Source organism: Myotis davidii, unplaced genomic scaffold, assembly GCF_000327345.1.
Source record: "Myotis davidii unplaced genomic scaffold, ASM32734v1 scaffold32, whole genome shotgun sequence".
Taxonomy (NCBI): Eukaryota; Metazoa; Chordata; class Mammalia; order Chiroptera; family Vespertilionidae; genus Myotis; species Myotis davidii.
Genome location: NW_006286587.1, coordinates 10,882,792 through 10,900,565, shown reverse-complemented (window position 1 = coordinate 10,900,565; position 17,774 = coordinate 10,882,792). Strand labels below are relative to the sequence as shown.

Genomic DNA, 17,774 nt, shown 5'->3' with positions numbered 1-17,774 from the left:
CCCTCTACCTGCCCACCTGTCTCCTACCATCTCTTCTATTTCCTTCCCTCACTACCACAGCCCTTCCAGCCCACATCTGGGACTTCCGCCCCCACCACCACCCCACCATGTCCAAGTCTGCTCCTCTTGCCCACCAATACACCCCACCTTTTCCATTGGCTCCAGCCCTCCTCACCCATTTCTCCCTTTATCTCATTTATAGACAGCACATATTTCTTCCTACTTTGTGTTGTTTTGCATGTATATTTTTACTTGCCTAAAGCATCCTTTAATAGCTTCCTTATAAACTACAAGCTACGTCTTACTCTTATTTATTTCTCCCACCTCTTACTTAGTCCTGATGCAATGACTACATGGTTAAATCAGAACAAGTTTTTCTCTCCCTTTCTTCACCAGCTGTCATGGGGAGCAGTTCCTTGGCTACTTCCAGGCTTCCTGCAGCCATGTGATTCCCGGTCCCGGGACCTGCAGGGCCTCCAGCCCAGGGCTCCGTCTGTGTCTGACTCATTCTCCTGACTGCAGAAAGGTGCAGGCAGAGATAAATCTACCATGAAACCAATTAACCATAGCTTCCGGGCCCTTCACTTACATGGGTGGGGCCCTAGTAAATTTTTTTCAATTTGTTATTACTTTTCTTGAAGAAGGCCTTTGACATTGGAAAAGCTTCAGGTCCCACACAACCTGGATCAGCCTCCGGAGGAGAGAGGCACAAATATTTACTTCTATGGCTTTGGATTACCGGCAGTTCTTAATTGCTATTGCTAAAGGCTTGTGGTGACAGAAATATTTTCAGCAGGTATTCAAAGAGGTAGCTTATGAGACATATTGAGGATATTTCTTTACTGGCCAGCAGTCACCCTAAAATGGCCACAGTGTGTTATTTAAAGACTGAACGCTCTTGCTCGGCCTGTGTCCCTCAGTGGCTGAGTGTCCACCATGAACCAAGTGGTTCTCAGGTTGATTCCCAATCAGGGCACATGCCCGGGTTGTGGGCTCAATTCCCAGTAGAGAGTGTGCAGGAGGCAGCCAATTAACATCTCTCATCAATGTCACTATCTCTCTATCCCTTTCCCTTTCTCTCTCTCTAAAAAATCAATAAAAACGTATTTTAAAAAAAGACTATATACTCTTTCCTGACTTAGAACATTTGCCTTGCCTAAAATGCTCTTCCCTGGATCTATGCAAGACTGGCTACTTCATGGCCTTCAGTTTTCAATGCCTATATTACCTTTTGGATGGCCTTCTCTGAAATAGTCTCTACTCCACTCTCTGTTACAGGTCATCATACTTCTTCATTTCTTTCATAGCACATGTCCTCATTCAAAATACTTTTTACTTATGCATGTATTTATTTATTGGATGTTTGTTTCCCTCACCAGCGTGTAAGCTCAAGAGGACAGAAACTTCAAATATCACTATAGTGTCCCTAAGACCTAGAGCAGCGCCTGGCTCCCAGAACAATTAGCATTCATGGGAGAAAGAAAGAAAAGATTGGTAAGTGGATGGGTGAATTTGGTGAATGTGATTCAAATTCAGTAAAATATTGACAAAGTCTGCCATAATATTTTAGCACAACACAGAGATATATGAATAGTAAAGTTAATGCAAAACAAGTCAAACATTCATATGTAATGGATATTACTGATGAATTCAGGGGACTGAGCACTTTTTCTGCAGTTCCCTGTTGTTATCAGTGGATTCAAGAGGGTGGCTTGGCCAACAAGTGTGAAGCAAAGAAGTGAGGAAACACTCCCAGGCAAGTCTAATATTCCACTTCACACTCTGAGATTTGGCCACTTGAAAACTCCCTGAATTTCTGGAAAAACTCTAAAGAAGTGTCCAGTGAAGTGTTACATGCCTTGTGTTGAAGCTGTCATATCAGGGATCCCAGATGCCTATGTTTCGGCTGGCTACACAAAGGTCGCATGGGAAATGAAAAACAAAACCATGTGTACATTCCTGGGCCTCACTGAGACTGACTAAGCTCTGGAGGAGGCCTGAAAAACAGCACTAAAACCTGCCCAAGAGAGTCTGAGAGGCAGCGCCTGGGTCTGAAGACCACTGTGCTGGATGACAAAACCAGGGTTCAGAGAGACCTTGACAGGCTCGAACAACGTGTGAAAAACAAAAACAAAAAAAGACACATGTGGTGTTGGAGTTTTGTATTCTCAGAATCTTGCTAAGATACTGAAAAAGTTGAGTTAATAAAGAAATAATTCAATTTTTCTAAAGAATAGAAAATCTTGCCATGAGTAAGTGTGTGTATGTGTGTGTGAAGTATATGATTGGTAAGATTGTGCCAAATATTTTCCATGTGACCCACTCAATGTGACCTCTAGTTTGCACCCTGCATTGAGCCTGGAGGCTGACCTACATGGACCACATCAGTGACCTCTGTTTCCCTCTGGCTTCTGGGATCCAGCAGGGAATCCCCACAGGAGCCTGGAGGAAGAGAGCAAAGTAAGGTCTGGGTATTACTACCCTCAGCTCTCTCTGTTGGAGGTCTGTCTTCAATTGACGTTCACACCATGACTCTCTCCCTCCCTTTATTAAACCTTGAACTTTTCCTAATTTGAATATGTCACTTGGTTTTTGTTGTGATTGATGGACATAGACACCTAATTTAATGGGAAGGAGGTAGGAAGAGTCATGAGAATGTGATCCTCTTGCATTGCCTCAGTGTGTTTCTAGAATCAGATGTTAGTCTCTTGGTTCTCTGGACACATCTTGTCTCATCAGAGATCTATGTCCATTTTATTGGTGACTTTGACATGCTGGACAAAGCCAGAAGGGCAGACAAATCACTGTTTAGATGGGCACATTTCTGGGACTAGATGCCTTGGTAAGTCTTCAAAATGCTGCAGAGAGAATAGTAACTAATGGTCATAATCAGGGTCTCTGGGGGCAGAATGAGTTGAATTTGACTCCTGGTCCTGGCACCTATGGTCGTACAACCTTGGGCAAGTTATTTCACTGTTCTGAGTTCCTGGGCTGTTTTCTTAACTGTAAAGTAGAAATAACAGTAATAATAATAATATCTCTCTCATAGGTTATGAGGATCAAATGTGTTACTACCCATAAAGCACTTAAAACAGACCCAAGTACAAAACAAGTATTATGTCTTAAATAAAATAAAAATTCTCATCCCCATTGTGCAAATTTCAGAGAAAACCAGTATTTTTCATAAAGAATAATGACTTAAGTTATTTTTTTAATAAATAGCAAGATATTTTAAATGGTTATTTTTCTGAAGAAATTTGTTTTTTTTTCTACAATAACCATTCACGTATAGATTATAACATTAAAATAAAAGTTTGAGATATTGAACCATTTACACCAATAGAAACTAAAACAGTTTAGACATTTTCAATATTTTCTTTCTGTGCTAAGACACAGACAATGTAGTTTGGAAGAACCCACAATAGCATTATAACTACCCATATCAGCCCTATCCTTGTTGCCACTGATAATGACTGTTATTTACTTACATGATTGTAAGAAACCTGAATAAGACTTCAATTTCCAACATTCATAAATAATTTCCGTTAAATGTTTAAGGTTTCAAAAGCCATGAAGCACGATGTTGACAACTTTGACAATTCTTCATGAAAAAAAACAAACAAAACAAAACAACAACAACAAAGGCAGTCATGTTAAATAAAAAATTTCCTCTGAAAACCACTCTTTCTATTCTGTTAATATTTATTTTAACACCTCAACAGTTATGTTTGTTCATATAAAAAAAACACTCTGGGATCATATTTCAATGTAGCTAGAAATGACAGTTACATCATTTTCCATCTTTCATTATTATTCTACTATTGAATCTTCAATTTTAAATAATCTTTCGGGATCATTTGGAACTTGAGAATATCAGAAGGGAGGTGTTTGTATGGACGTCCACAAAAGAAGGAAGACGGATAACTTTTAGAAGGTTTCATGTGAAGCATAGGAGGAAGGCAAAGAGACAGTGTAGCACCTTGTCTGGTAGAAAGTGAAGAGGAAAGGTAAAGTGAGCCAAGTAATGCTAATGGTTAGGCTTTCACATGTCTCCTGCTTACCTGAAAGTCAAGGTGAAGCCCTAGCTTGTCAAGTGTGCTCAGTTCTTTGATGTTTAAATAAGGAGCATTTAATAAGTCATCGGAAGTGATGTGGAATGTATTTATTCATTTATAAATTATTTTTATGCATTTAAGAATATTTGAGCTTCACTTGAAACTTTAAAAATTTCCCAAAACTAATTAACAAAGCTTCTTTAAAAAGATTGTTTCTTCTGGTGTGTGTGTGTGTGTGTGTGTGTAACTGTATGTATGTGCATTCTAGTTGCTCCCTACTTTTATCCTGAATTAGAAAATATTCAGAAGTCTACAAGATTAAGGACCTCATCTGTCATCTCCATGGCCCCAATGAGTTTAACAGTATCTGAGACATTGAGGGTTCTTCATAAATATATTCTGAGTGTATAAAAATTATGAATAGGGACTAGAAATTTTGAATACTAATATTAAGCAGTAGCTCTGAGTGAGGCACCTTGAAAAGTACTTTTTTTTCCCTCTCTCCAATTTCAGTATCATTTCTTTTTCTTAGAATCTGGGTACAATTAACTATAGCAAGACAGTGTTCAATGCAGGTTCTTTAAACTACCTCAGTATTTAATGTGAATTCACTTTCCAGTAAAACTGAAAAACTAAAATTTGACATACTCAACATTGACATAACTACACAACTGTATATGAAACACATGGACTTTAATATGACAGAATTTGGCCTTTATAAACAAATTTACACATGAATAAATTTACTCTTTGCTTCTCTGTGATAACCTATGAAGTGTTACACCAACAGACCCCCTTTTATAGTATTTTACTATGTAAAGAGATGATTCCTCTCAAGACAAAAATGGAAAAAAATTACCACCCATCCAAAAAAAAAAAAAAGAACAGAATTATATAATTCTAACGTATCAGCAGATAATAACACCAGAAATAGATTATGGGCAACTCTTAAGTCTTTTACCTAAGTAGTACTATAGGACGTTACAGTGTTGATGAAAAGAATGCACAGGTTTCTTATTAAACTTTGTTTTAATGGGTCTCAAAATTCTGTGACAGCCCTAACTGGTTTGGCTCAGTAGATAGAGTGTTGGCCTGTGGACTCAAGAGTCCCAGGTTCAATTCCGGTCAAGGGCATGTACCTTGGTTGCGGGCACATCCCCAGTAGGAGGCGTGTTTCTAACTCTCTATCCCTATCCCTTCCTCTCTGTAAAAAATCAATAAAATATTTAAAAAAAATAAAAAATTCTGTAACAAATATTTGATTAAGTTGTTTCCATTAAAAAGTACTTATTTTAAACACTAATAACTGAAAAACTGCCACACACACACACACAGAAAAACCAATGGTCCACAAAACATTCTCCTTTCATTCTGAAGGTTTTAGTGTGCATTGTAATCCTTAACCAGTCTTTTAGTCTTAAATGGCCAATCGAGGCAAACAGTTCTGAGACTGTTCTTCCACCACTAAGACGGGGTGGCAGGTATTGGGGCTAATATTCATTTGGCCTTCTGAGTTTTCTGGGTAGACTGGTGACTGCCAGCTCCAGCTGACTCCTTGTCCACTGTTTTGATGGCACCTGTGTGTCTGTCTCATGTCACCAACAGCAAAACGGCCAAGAGGAGGACAGTCAGAGAAGCTCCCAACACACACGGGCTTGCCAGGAACTGTATCAATGATGGCAGCAAATTTGCAGGCAATGTGAGCTGTGTGACAGTTCAGCCCAGGTGCATGTCCGGCACTGATCTGGCCTGGATGGTTCAGGGTAATCACCTGAGCTGTGAAACCAGCTGCCTCCATTAGTGGGTCATTTTTGCTGTCACCAGCCACATTGCCAAACACCTTGACAGACACTGAAGCCCACATTTTCCTCAGAGCATCCTCACTGAAAGCTTCATGGTGCATTTCAACAGACTTCACTTCAGTTGTAACACTGACAGGAGCCAAGGTGACCACAATGCAGGGTTTGAGAACACCAGTCTCCACCGGCCCACACGGACAGTACCGATGCCTCCAATTTTGTAGACATCCTGGAGGGGCAGACACAGGGGCTTATCATTTGGACGCGTTGGTGGCAGGATGCAATCCAGAGCTCCAAGCAGCCTGGTTCCATTGGCATTGCCATCTTTATGGGGGACTTTCCACCCCTTGAACCAAAGCATGTTAGCACTTGGTTCCAGTCTGTTGTTGCCATTCCAACCACAAATTGGCACAAATGCTGCTGTGTTAGAGTTGTGGCTAATTTTCTTAATGTAGGTGCTGACTTCCTTAACACTCTCCTTGTATCTCTTCTGGCTGTAGGGCAGCTCAGTGGAATCCATTGTGTTAACACCAACAATCAGTGGTTTCACACCCAGTGCATAAGCCAAAAAGGCATGCTCACAGGTCTGCTCATTCTTGGAGATGCCTGCTTCAAGTTCACCACCAGCAACAGCAACAATCACGACAGCACAGTTAGCCTGAGATGTGCTTTTAAGTAACCATGTTTTTGATGAAGTCTCTGTGTCCTGGGGCATCGATAATGGTCAATAATACTTTCTGGTCTCGAATTTCCACAGGGATTTATCAATGGAGATACCACTCTCACATTTGGCTTTCAGTTTATCCAAGATCCAGGCATACATGAAGGAGTCCTTCCCATCTCTGCTGCCTCCTCAAATTTCCCCATGGTTCTTTTGTTGATCTCACCACTTTCATAATCAAATGGCCAGTAGTGGTAGATTTCCAGAATCTACGCGTCCAATGAGGACGATGTTGATATGGGTCATTTCCTTTCCCATTTTGGCTTTGATTTAGTGCTGGTTTTAACAACACCTGTGTTTTGATGGCAAACCCATTGCAGAAAAGCTTGGCAGGTATTTGACATGCCCCCTCTCCATCTCCTAACAATGCTAAAAGTTACGGCTATTGATATCCCCATTTTACAGATGAAAACATTGAGATAAAGAGACAGCAACTAACTTACCTCAGATTTCAAAACTCAGAAATAAAGGACCTGGAGTTGAACCAGGATAACTAAACCCCAGAATCTGAGCTAAACACCCCACAGTTAATATGAATGCTGGTAATACCAACTTCCCATTTTTCCCTATTTAGGTCAATAGTTGAGAACTCAAGTATGGCTTTTTATATCCAGATAAGAAATCATTCTACTTTGACAACAAAGTTTGTGTAAAGTAGAGATGTGATGATTGCAATTATTTTCACTTATATACAAATTTATACTTTTAAAAAAGTATTTTATATTGCTGATAAATATAAAAAAATTAACAAGTAGTTGCTCTCATTTTAAATGTCTTCATAAAACTCTTATACTTTTCCCCTAAGAGGATAGGGGAGCAAAGCCAACAATTAAAATCATACCTGAAGTGTAAGCAATTAATATGGCTTGTTGCAGCTAGTGGGAAGCTAGTGATTTAAAATAGAAAAAGTGTTCTCTTAAGGTATCTTTAGATGTAAAAATAATGTTGGTGCCATTTATTGCACATATTTTAAATCCAATTTTGCCACAAAATGAAGAGTCTCTGGTGAATTTAAGAAGAAGGAAGTTGAAAGTACGCCCCATATTATATGTCAATTGTTTTCAGGTCGTTTTATGCAGGGGTGGGCAAACTTTTTGACTCGAGGGCCACAATGGATTCTTAAACTGGACCGGAGGGCCGGAACAAAAGCATGGATGGAGTGTTTGTGTGAACTAATATAAATTCAAAGTAAACATCATTACATAAAAGGGTACAGTCTTTTTTTTGTTTGTTTGTTTTATTCATTTCAAACGGGCTGGATCCGGCCCGCGGGCCGTAGTTTGCTCACGGCTGTAGAGGCTGGCTCCTTCTAGCGTGTGCCATCAGGTGTGTGCTTCACATAGGGTGGCGAGAACTTAGGGACCATGTTTTGGTATTAAGCACCTTCAAAACATTCCAAGACAGAGAGGTGGGGACCTGAATTTTAATCTCAGCTTTGATAGTATAACTACCTGTGTGATTCGGGGCAAATTACTTTAGTATGTCTTGCTTTGGTTTCCTCATAGTTGGATTAGGTGACCCTTACCTTCCAAAAGATATGGCTACACATGGATTTCTGGACTATGTGAATCCTACCTGTCAAAACACTAGTATCCATGACCCAAGATAAAGAATGGGCAAAACCTTACAGATTGCTGCTGACTTAGTCTCAATTCTGCTGGGTGTGCTTACATTAAAAAAATAAACACAATAGTCAAATGTACAGAAAATTGCAACCATGATAACTTTCAGCCCAGTCCCATTAGTGGCAGATACTGACAAATGGTTCAGTCAGCATCCATTCCAACTTCCCAGTTTACTTTCACAACTATGTAACACAAGATGAAGAGGCAAGACCACATTTCCCAGGTTCCCTTTGGGTTGGCATGTAATATGGATCCCCCCAAACTGATTCAACTAAGTGAACCTTGAGGATGAAAGCAAGAAACATAAAGTATCAGCTACATGAAAGGATGGCCCTTCGAGAAAGCATGATGGCAAAGCATTTGGTTCTTTTCAAGAAGTTGTGCTAGTTTCTGGCACCTAGATCTTAACGTTCATCATATGTGCCCCAATACAGTAGCAGCAGCAGGGCACTTCTGCCTGGATGGTCCAGAGAGGTAGTTGGGCATTTTTCAAGTTATGTCAGCTTGTCTGTATTCTCTGCTTAAACTACACAGAATGGATTCTGTAGTATGCAACCAAGAATGCTGATGATGCACTTTTTATGCCACAGTATTCCTTTTTCCTTCCTACTTGAATCTCTACCCTCTAGCATGGCCAGCTAAAACAACTTGTTTTTTATCCTTTTACTTAGAACAAAGCATTTAAAGATGACACTCTCTTACCTTAAGATCCACGCCAGCTATACCTTGGGAAACTTTTAAATGTGCAAAAGAAGGTAAGATTGTACTAAAGCTCGTATATCTACATTGAACAGAAGTAGTTTTTCTTCGACATCAATGCAAAGGGTGAACTGACAATAAGTATGTGTATTTTGTGAAAACCCATATTCACTATAGGGGTGGGCAAACTTTTTGACTCAAGGGCCACAATGGGTTGGTTCTTAAACTGGACCGGAGGGCTGGAACTAAAGCATGGATGGAGTGTTTGTGTGAACTCATATAAATTCAAAGTAAACATCATTACATAAAAGGGTACGGTCTTTTTTTTCAATAGTTTTATTCATTTCAAACGGGCCGGATCCGGCCCGCGGGCCGTAGTTTGCCCACAGCTGCACTAGAATCACAAAAATTCTAATATAATGATCACCAATCTGGTAAAGCTGTGAAGTTAATTTTATTTCTTGAAACAGTCATTATTTTTCAAGTAAACTTTTATAATTAGCTATTGCCTCTTTTTTTTTTTTTTTTTTTGTCCTGGTCTACCCCACATACATATGACAAACACAAGATATAGGAAGCTAGAGCTTCCCCACCCCACCTCAGGAAAAAAAAAATAGTCATGTCAATTGGAAGAATTGATACCATATCCAACAGTTGGATTGGCTCTAATTTCAGTTCCCTGTAATATTCCACTGTCATGTTTATTCATTCAAGTAATCTCTCTTTTATGATTATGCTGTTTTAATTTTTCATCTAACTTTGGGTGAGGGCTACAAGAACATTCAAATATATTGCTCTCTATTTTTTTTAAAACATCTGCTTCAAACACTTCTCTATGAACAACGATGAAAAATATCCCAGTACTAACTACTGCCTATAGAGAACAGAGTTCAGGCAGCACAGTGAAAATAGGAAGGGGAATAAGTGGGGAGAAGAAAAGTAACAGTAACAAACAGGCTATTTGTTCCAGATGCCTGAACTGAACACTGAAGTCAGATCTCTTATTTCATTTCATTTTCTCAAAATTCATATGAAAAGCCAACTAACTTGCCCACATTCATTAGAATGCCACTGAGACAAGACTGGAACCCAGAATTGTGTGTCTGCAAATCCCCTGACAGGAAACAAGAGCTGTCAGGAACATCTACACTAATAAAAGAGAAACATGCAAATGGACCATCCCTCCGCTATGCCCACCAGCCAATCAGAGTGATATGCAAATTAACCCAACAAAGATGGTGGTTAACTTGCATACACAGGCCCAGAGCGAAGACTGAATACAGCGTAGAAGGACGCCAAGTGCTGCAGAAGGGAGCGAAGTGGAGGAGAAGAAAATGGAGCCAGGTAGCAGAGACAGGAGCGGAGATGAGGCAGCAGAGATGGGAGGGGGTGAAGTGGTGGAGAAGGGAGGGAGACGAGGCAGCGGAGACGGGAGGGATTGAAGTGGCAGAGAAGGGAGGGAGCCAAGGAAGCCCTATTCTTGCAGGAATCTTCCTGCAAAGGCCTCTAGTGTTTTATAAGTCCTTATGATTCAAGTAAATGATAAATGCTATCCTGTGTCTCCCCCTTCGCATCTTCTCTGATCAGGTGTACTAGGACATCTTATTTAGAGAATATAATTTAGGGTTCACATGCAAATGAAAATATTACTGTATGTATGATAAATATTAAAGATCACATGGATACAGCAGAGAACGTCATCACACTTCATGTAGAAGAGAGATTGGTAAAAATACATTCCATACTATGAATCACAAATCTATAAATGATCATGGTTTCTGTGGCTAAACCAACTCAAGAGCCTCATGTGCAGAGAACTTTATAAGCTAAGCCACCTATGTGTATTCTGTCAACTTCCAACAGGAGAAAAGTCATGTTCCTTTGCAAAGATGATGACTCATGCAGAACCAATGGACAGGGACAGAAATATGTAATGCCCATTTAAAATTTGGCACATTGATGATTAAGTCATGGCTTCAAAAAATTCTCTGGATTTTTCATTACAATCCTGGTGATCAAGCACAGGGGATAAAGTAATTGCTAAGTGTCACCCCTCCATGAGGCTAATTTTTTGAAGCTAAAATCAGTCTAGAGCAGTAAGGTGAGTTTTTTCTCTTCTGGATTTATGACCACAATGGCACCACAATGTTATATTACAGAAGACTAAAAAGTATAAAGAAACATTTGGAAGTGGCATAAGTTCAACAAGAGCTGTTAACTCCTATTTATCAAAAGGGCAAAAGGAAATACCTAGAAGAGATTATTCTCTGATGAACACAGTGTATGGAAACAGATCCTCTCTAAAGATGGCCATAAAAGACAAGCATTGCCTAGTTTCAACCACCTGCCTCATGGGGAGAACTGAATAAGAACAACAACAACAACAAATGTGCTGACACATTATATACAGAAGGAGAGCTATTTAACCCAACCTTTAAATATCAGAGTCTGAGGAGGCAAGGCGATTGGAAATATAAAGTATATTCTAGGTAGAGGTTGCTGATTAGATTTGTAGCTTTCCTTTCAGTTTCCTATATTTTTCATGTTTTAATGATAGTAACTTGTGACAAGGAGAAAACAGAACTTGTAATAGAAAATTTTACTTTCATCAGTCTCCAGATCCGATATTAAGTCTCCAATTCCTAGTCAGAGGTCCTCAAACTACGGCCCGCAGGCCATATGCAAATACAAATATTGTATTTGTTCCCATTTTTTTTTTAATTTCAAAATAAGATATGTGCAGTGTGCATAGGAATTTGTTCATAGTTTTTTTTTTTTTAAACTATAGTCCGGCCCTCTAACGGTCTGAGGGACAGTGAACTGGCCCCCTGTTTAAAAAGTTTGAGGACCCCTGGTCTAGATGCTAGTGTCTGTTGGAGGAGGATAACAAGACAGCATCAGCAGAATATTTGCTTGAGCCTTCCTCCTGCCCTTACCCCTAGAGCACTTTGACTCAGACTGAACTGCAAATAAAACCTATGTAAGGGTGACTGTTCAGTCTGCTTACCTCCACAAATAATCTTAGATAGATGCTCCCAACTCCCCTCCCTAGTTCACAATCACATCACTCTTATTCTTTTGATATTGCTTAGGCTTTCTATATGTGTGGTATTTAACTTTATCTGCGTTATAGGAGTATTTTTATAGTTTTATATCATACTAGAGGCCTGGTGCAGTGGGGTCCCTCAGCCTGGCCTGCACCCTCTTGTAATCCAGGACTGCTCAGGGGATGTCGGACTGTCAGTTTCACCCGCTCCCCAAAGGCCAGGCTGAGGCACCCCCCACCTGTGCACGAATCCATGCACTGGGCCTCTAGTATGCATATAAGATCTCTGGTTAATCTCTTCCTGCCCTCCCCCCGCCCCTCTGAGATTCATCAGTCTGTTCCATGTTTCTATGCCTGTGCATTGAGCATCTTCCCCCAGGTGGTCAGTGCATGTCATAGCTACCGGTCAGACGGTCAAACGATTGAACAGTTGTCAGGTCGCTTAGGCATTTATATATAGAGATGCTTAAGTTTTTCTTTATAAAACACAGTTTGGCCCTAACCGGTTTAGCTCAGTGGATAGAGCGTCAGCCTGCAGACTCAAGGGTCCCAGATTTGATTCTGGTCAAAGGCATGTACCTGGGTTGCAGGCCCATCCCCAGTAGGGAGTGTGCAGGAGGCAGCTGATCAATGTTTCTCTCTCATTGATGTTTCTAACTCTCTATCCTTCTCCCTTCCTCTCTGTAAAAAAATCAATAAAATATATTAAAAGAAAACACAGTTTGATTATAAATCAATTTTACAAAAGGTGAAAACAGCCTTGGTCTAATTTAAAATAGTTTTATAACAGTTGAAAAGAGATACACTTCATAGAAAAGTTAGCTTATCATGGTCTACAATCTATAGAACCTACAAGATCCAAAAAGGATTGCTCATAAGTTGAAAATTAATCATTTATTCTAGACTGAGCAGTGATGAAAAGAAAAAAGGGAAGAAATGTAATAGGAATAATTTTCTACTGCTATGGGGATCCTTCTCTTTCCCCTCTAGCTCAAGAAATCCTAGGGCAGATGGCCTGTAATTCAGGGTGGCCTTGGAGACCCATGCAGTTAGCCCTCTTGGGTATTTTGACAAGCTAGATCACTGAAGTATGCAAAGAAAAGGAACTCATTCCAGAGTTAAAGATAATTCTCAGATGCTAATGCCTCCTAGAGAGCTTTGGGTTTATGTCACTTTCTGGGGAAATTTAAGATATTCTACAGCAAACTGGTAGCAGTTGCCTCTCCTACTGGCTTCTAGTGTTTACTGTTGCCTGAGACCTTCATCCATCTCCTTGATTTGGACTCTTAAAATTTATTTCCTGGTAGATTTTCTATAATTTACATCTCCAAATGACACGAAGGGGCAAACAGAGCAATGGAATCTATTGAAAAGAAATGTTGGCTAGGTTATCAGGGAAAGATCCTTTGCCTGGATCTAAAATAAAGAGAGATACGGAGTTTGTAATTGATGCTATTTTAGGTAGAATGATCATAGAAAACCATTCTTACAAAAGTGACTTTTGTGTAGAAACCTGGAGGAAGTGGTGTCAGGAGAGAAAGTAAGTGAAGGAAGAGTAAGGAAGACCTTGTAGCTGGGATATAGTGAGCGAGGAAGAGAACAGCAGGAGATGAAGTAGGGCCTTGTGAATTTGTAAAGACTTGGCTTTCCTTGAATGAGATTGGGGAGTCAATAGAGGGTGTGAAGTGGAGGAGTGACATATCTGACATATCTGACTTAGTATTTTCCAAAGAATCACTCCAGGAGCAATGTTGAGATTAACCTAAATAGGGCAAGGTCAAAAGCAGGGAGAAAATTAGGCGAATGCAGCAGTAAACTAAGTGAGAGAGGACAATGATGATGATGATGATGGGACCAGATTGGGGGAAGTAAAGTGATGTGAGAAATGATCAGCTATTGTGTATATTTTGAAAAAAATCCAGCAGATTTCTGGCAGAATGAACACAGGAAAGTAGGATAAAGAGTTTGGTCAAGGAAGACACCAAGAACTTGACCTGAACTATGAAAGGATGGGGTTGCCCGATCTAAGATGAAGAAAACTAGGGAGAAGGTATGTATGCATTTTGTGGGGGGGTGAGGGCAGTACTAAATTTAAAAAAAAATCATTTTGAAAAGTGTCTATTTAGGTCCTTTTCCCATTTTTTTGATTGGATTGTTTATCTTCCTTTTGTTAAGTTGTATGAGTTCCCTATACATTTTGGAGATTAAACCCTTATCAGAGATAACATTAGCAAATATGTTCTCCCATGCAGTGGGCTTTCTTGTTTTGTTGATGGTTTCTTTTGCTATGCAGAAGCCTTTTATTTTGATGTAGTCCCATTTGTTTATTTTCTCCTTAATTTTCATTGTCCTAGGAGCTGTGTCGGTAAAGATATTGCTCAGACAAATGTCTGCTATTTTGCTGCCTATGGTTTCTTTAGGATCTTTATGGTTTCCCATCTTACATTTAAGTCCTTTATCCATTTTGAGTTTATTTCTGTGTATGGTGTAAGTTGGTGGTCTAGTTTCATTTTTTTGGATGTATCTGTCCAGTTTTCCCAACACCATTTATTGAAGAGACTATCTTGACTCATTGTATGCTTGTGCCTCCTTTGTCAAATATTAATTGAGCATAATGGTTTGGGTCAATCTCTGGGTTCTCTGTTCTGTTCCATTGGTTTATATGTCTGTTCTTGTGCCAGTACCAGGCAGTTTTGAAAACAGTGGCTTTGTAGTATAGCTTGATATCTGATATTGTGATACCTCCAACTTGTTCTTCTCAGGATTTTTGCAGCTATTTGGGCTCTTTTTTTTTTTATTCCAGATGAATTTTTGGAGAGTTTGTTCTAGGTCTTTGAAGTATACTGTTGGTATTTTTTAATGGGTATTGCATTGAATCTATAGACTGCTTTGGGAATATGGACATTTTAATGATGTTGATTCTACCAATCTATGAACACGGTATACTCTTCCATTTATTTATGTCTTCTTCTATCTCTTTTTTCAGCATCCTGTAATTTTCTGAGTACAGGTCCTTTACCACCTTGGTTAACTTTATTTCTAGGTATCTTAATTTTTTTTGTTGCAATGGTAAATGTTTTTTTTTGTTTGTTTGTTTGTTTTTCTTTCTGTGAGTTCATTATTGGTACATAAAAAAGCCAGAGATTTCGAAAGAGGACATACAGAAGGCGGAGAGACATATGAAAATATGCTCAAAGTCACTAACCATTCAAGAGATGCAAATCAAAACAATGAAGTACCATCTCACACCTATCAGAATGGCTATCACCAACAAAGGACAAGTGCTGGAGAGGATGTGGAGAAAAAGGAACCCTCTTGCACTGCTCGTGGGAGTGCAGACTGGTACACCCACTCTGGAAAACAGTATGGCGCTTTTTCAAAAAATTAAAAATGGAACTTCCATTTGACCCAGTAATCCCACTTCTAGGAATATACCCCCCTTCAGACAAATAAACAAACAAACAAACCAGAAACAGGTCCTTTACCTCCTTGGTTAAATTTATTTCTAGGTATCTTAATTTTTTTGTTGCAATTGTAAATGGGATTTTTTTTTTAGTTTTTCTTTCTGTGAGTTCGTTATTAGTATATAAAAAAACTCAGAAAGGATATATGCACCCCTATGTTCATAGCAGCACACTTTACAATAACTAAGATTTGGAACAGCCTAAATGCCCATCAGCATGAGTGGATTACAAAACAGTGGTACATCTACACAATGGAATACTACACTGCTATAGAAAGGAAGGAATTCTTACCATTTGAAACAGCATGGATGGACCTGGAGAGCATTATGCTAAGTGAAATAAGCCAGTAAGAGAAAGACAAGTACCATATGATTCCACTCATATGTGGAATTTATGTAATACTAGGCTGCTGTAAAAAAGAAGCAATTCTTACCATTTGCAACAGCATGGATGGAACTAGAGAGCATTATGCTAAGTGAAATAAGCCAGTCAGAGATCACACAGTCTCATATTTTGTGGAATATATTGTATAACATAAACTGATGAACAAAAATAGAACCATCGTCATAGAAGCATCAAACAGACTGTCCAACCTATGAGGGAAGGCAGCGGGTGAGAGGGTAAGAGATCAACCAAAGGAATTGTATATAGGCATATGAGCATAACCAATGGACACAGACGGAGTGGGGAGTGCCTGGGAGAGTTCAATGGGGGAAAAAGGAGACTTATGTAATACTTCAAACAATAAAGAATTTAAATTTTAAAAAAATTTCATTTTGGAGATGGTAAATTTTAGATGGTTATTAAAATTCTAAGTGGAGACATTCAGTAGGATGTTCAAACCCATAATCAGAGATAAGGTCTGGGCTGGAGATACAAATTAGTGATTTATCAGCATATAAAGTCCAGTTGAGATCACCAAGAATGAATGTAATAAATACAAATTCAATGATTGAATTCTGGGGTTCTTCAATGTTAAGGGGGCAATTATACAAGTGGGAATGAGGAAAAGAGATTGGAAAGAAGCAGTTGGTGAGGTAGGAAAAATTCAAGCGAGGAAACTGTTTCACATGGGAGGAGTGTTCAACTGTGTCAAGAGAAAATGGACCGATGGCTCTGAGAACAGATACACCAATGCTCTGAGAGAATGATGAAGAAAGGCTCCTAAATTTAACGCAAAAGCAAATGCTTTGTTGAAATATCATTCTCTCTTATAGAAATATCCTGCTTTATTTGTAACACTTAGGAAGTAAGTTATTTTACGGAGATTATATTGAAATTCTACTGATAGTTCATGTTTTAAAATGATGTCCCTAAACCATATGCTCAAAATACCTCAGGCTTTTAAAATCCTTACTGAATGAGGAAATTATTCAATAAAAGGAAATTATCTCCGTGACTTTGTTATCAGGAATGTTGTTTTGTGATTTTCCAGAAAAATGGATTACCTGGCCCAGATGGATAATTTTCTTAGTCTGGTATCATCCAAACTGATAAAACCCATTCTAGTCACTGATTATAAACATTACTATCTTCCCTCTGGATATCAGTGTATTGTCTGGGGCTTCAAGGATGCTGTGATTAAATGGACACAGAGCACCTTAAAAGGTCAAGATCCAAAAAAGTTAATAAATTAAATTCCTGTCCAGCAGCATATTTTTACTTCATTGAGCGGTATGTAAGGGCAGACATCACTGTTTTCTAGGTATAATGATAAAACAATTTGTAATATAAAACATGATTTACTAAGTTTGAAATATACTTTGACCTGTATATTAAAAGCCCTATAGATGTGCTTGTGTTAATTAAAGGTGGTTAATAAGACATGTATTTTTTCTGTCAAATCACTTTAGTAATACCCAGGTATGGATAAGAAGAAAGAAATAAAGAAATAAAGAAAGGAAGGAAGGAAGGAAGAAAGGAAGGGAGGAAGGAAGGAAGGAAGGAAGGAAGGGGAGAGAAAGAAAAAAAGGAGAAGAAGATGAAGAAGAGGAGGGTAGGGAAGAAAAAAGTACATCTAAAGAGAGTTAAGAGATATTAAGAAGTTGAAAAAAAATTGCCCTAGCCTAGACATTATTTTAAAGCATCTTTGGAGTGGGAGGTGGGGGCAAAATACAAACACAATAAAAATGCAGATATCTTTAATAATGTGAATTGAGAGGCTGAGGACAATAAAAGAATAGGAAAGATACCGTATTTGCCGGCGTATAAGACGATTTTTTGGCCCTGAAAAATATGCCTCCAAGTAGGGGGTCGTCTTATACGCAGGTACACTTCAGATAGACTGCCCATAGTGCTTGCCCCGTGCCATAGTGGCCTCCCGATGCCCGCCCACTTCATTCCACATACCGTTCAGGCATCAGCA

At 39.1% G+C, this 17,774-nt stretch overlaps 1 protein-coding gene and 1 pseudogene across 1 annotated transcript in view; both read right to left on the bottom strand.

Annotated features, from left to right (window-relative positions):
* The window catches only part of MACROD2 (MACRO domain containing 2), a 1,283,682-nt gene that overhangs the window by 1,023,358 nt on the left and 242,550 nt on the right, over positions 1-17,774 (bottom strand). The gene's annotated exons all lie outside the window — the stretch shown is intronic.
* Positions 5,518-6,907, bottom strand: LOC102759553 (annotated as a pseudogene).